Genomic DNA, 3,263 nt, shown 5'->3' on the forward strand with positions numbered 1-3,263 from the left:
AAGGTATATTTAATTACTACTTGTACAAAATTGATTTCATAAACAGTAGAAATATGAGCCAAAAAGGCGATTTCCGGTTTGAGCCTCTTCGCGGACAGACCGAAACCACGATCGTGCGCGGTTTCGATCTGTGCTTGCCGCTGGAGCGCCCTAAGCCGGCTGGCTTCGGGGCTAAGCCACCCCGTAGAGGTGGTGAAGAGGGGGGAGACTACCAGCAGGGTTGAGGAGAGCTGCATCTCTCCTCCTCAGCTGGCCATTACTCCCTTTCCCGAAGGCGGTTGCAGCGGTGGTCAGAATGGCCACCTCAAAGAAGAACTCGACCAGAAAAGAATGTGCAGGAGGAAGATAAGAAGAGAAAGTTTTGGTTGACCGGGTTAAACTGCAAAAGCAACAACTAAGGTACTCTGGAATTTAAACTAAAAAAAAAGTAAGATTGTTCCCAAAGATGATTTTGAAGCAGCGAAGGAGAGAGAAAAGGGAAAGGATTTGGTTTTTTTTCTTCTCTCCTTTTCCTTATACTGACAGCTAAGAGATTTAAATAAGAATTTGGAAAAAAAATCAACTTTGACATCAATAGGCATTTAAGCTGAAAATAAAATGTCAAAGGGATAATAAAGATTTCTGGATACTTAAAACCTTTTAAAAGCAGGAAAGGAGAGAAAAAGAATAAAAGGGCAGGATCTGGAAAAAAGGGAGTAGACTGCCTGGAATTAAAAGGAATTTACAGTAAAACCTCAACAAGACTTCTAAAAGATACATTTTAACTGAAACTTGGCTACAAAATAGTAGAACCCCAGGAAGAAAAAGTGGGAAAAACAAGAAGAAACAGATTGGGAGTATTTGGATTATTTGGTGATCTCTGGATTTTTGGTTATTGCATTTGAATGACTAAAATCAATTGGGTGGTTGTTTAAAAGTGTTTTAAAATGGCACTACTTTTAGATGAACTGAAAATGGAACTTAAAAAGCACAAAAAAGATGCACAAGAAGGGAGAGGTTCTTTTGGCTTCGTATTTCAATTCTTAAAAATGGAGATTTCGAACTATGAGAAACAACAAGAAATGCCTGCAGAACAAGAAGACTGGGACAAAGAAGAAGCCATCTTTAATGATCAAGTAATTTTATGTGGGAGGGGGGGAGGAAAGGGGGGGAAAGAGAATGAAAAGTTTAAGATTTGAAAAAACAACCAAGAAAAGAAATAATAACTTGAAAAATAAGTATAATATTAGAAAGCAACAGAAGAGAGGAATACAGAAGAGAGAAATAGAACTAGAGAGACAAGGGGGTAAAAAGGGGAGGGAGAAGAAAAGAGGGAAGAAGGAAAGGAAAAGAAGTTATAAAGGACAGAAACAAGATATGGAGAAACAGGGCCTATTTAGAGATAATGGGTGAAAATTTAATTGAAAAAGGGATTCTACAAAGGTACATAAGATAGTATTGTTATATTAGAAATAGAAATAATTTTGGAAAATATGAAACAATGTATGATTAAAATGATGGATAAAATAGTTATTGTAATCTAGTGAAATCTTTGTTAATAAATGAAATAAAACGAATGAGAGAATTAGGAAAGGATGGGAACATTTTAATTATTTAATGTTTTATAAAATATAAGGGAAGAGAAATAAGGGGAAAAAATCAATTACGGAAAGCTTGTAAGTGTTCCCAAGGAAGTATGATATTTAATTGAAAAGTAATGTTAAAGATATTAAGACTTTAATGAATATTAATGATAGAATTGAATTGGAATGGAATGAGTGTTTTAATTACATATATTTATAATCACTTTTTAAGAATATAGTGTGTATTTTAAGAATGTACCAAGCAGAATTTGATTGGAAGTTATGTATTATATTGAATGTTATAACCTCAAGGTATATATTGAAGCTTAAATAAGAGTTGAATGAATAAAATTAAAAGATATAAAGGTGTCATACTCCAATCAGTAACTACAGGAGAAAATTTGTTTAATGAGAAAAGAAAATATGAAATTGAAACAGAACAGACAAAAGTATAAATATAATGATTTGAATTGATTTGAATTGAGATAATTAAAATAAAATTGAGAAAATTAAGAGGAGAAAAACTATGTAGAAAATGTAAAACAGTAATAAGATATGGAATAGAACATAAAAGTGAGCATGAAATTGAGTTTGTGTCTGTATGAAGAAGTGTAACCCGGAACCATGCTATTTTCAGAAAAAGATGTTTTATTTGTATTATATTTTTGTGTGTGTGTGAAAACCCAAATAAAATTAAAAAAAGAAAAGAAATATGAGCCAAAATAATACATGATGTGCTTAATGCTTTATGTAGTGGGTTCTTCTTAGTAAATATTCATCAGTTATTTGTGCTACATTCCAAAGCAATTTGGTTATAATCCACTGGCTAGCATGATAGGCTGACGGAACAGTAGTGTTGGCAAATATTTTTATGTTACTCTTCGTTTAATCAATTGGGACAGATGGGAAAACAGTGTCTACCATACTATGCAAATTTGAATATGATATACTGAAATACACGCTATAATCAGAAAAGAACATAACTCTTCTTTAGGGTAAAATAATATGTCTCTGGTTGCTGTGGAAGAAACTTTTTGGCAGCAGCAGAAAATTGATTTCTTCTTTAGGATCTAGTCAGTTAAATCTAAAATTTAATAACTTAGCAAATCAACATATGTGGAATAAAAAGAAAAGAAATCTGATTTACAAGATTTTTGCAAAAGCATACGTACATTTTATGTTATAATTTTTCAGCCAAAAATTGGTATGAGCAATGAAGGATCCTCAGTCTCCAGATCATTACTTTGATTTAAAAAATGTAATTGCTAAATGGTGTTATTTAAAGATTATTTTTTAGATTCATCTATAAGCTTAAATGTTAGTAGCTTGTTTTATCTGTTTGTTAAAGATATATAAAACTTATTCTGTAAATGCTTGGGACAATTACCAAAAATGATTACTACTATTAACTTTCTGTAAACACAACCTCTAAATCAAGAATATTTGCCAAGTAAAACAAAAATAAGGAATATTGTGTAAGTAATATTAATTGATGACAATATATTGTAGGTGTATTTTTTACTTTTAATTCCATTTTGTAAAAACAGCCAAAGGCAGCATTCTGAATAAACCCAAGCCAGTTAGGTCAGAGGTATTTAAGAGAAATGAAAGCATGTGTCTCTCTCGTTACAGTCTTCTAATTCCATACTATTACAACTTTAAGAGCGTCTCGGCATTAACACAAAATATGATTCAGGACTG

Source organism: Notechis scutatus, chromosome 4 (assembly GCF_049901735.1).
Source record: "Notechis scutatus isolate UNSWTSFEM ecotype Mainland chromosome 4, rNotScu1.2, whole genome shotgun sequence".
In the NCBI taxonomy this organism is placed as follows: Eukaryota; Metazoa; Chordata; class Lepidosauria; order Squamata; family Elapidae; genus Notechis; species Notechis scutatus.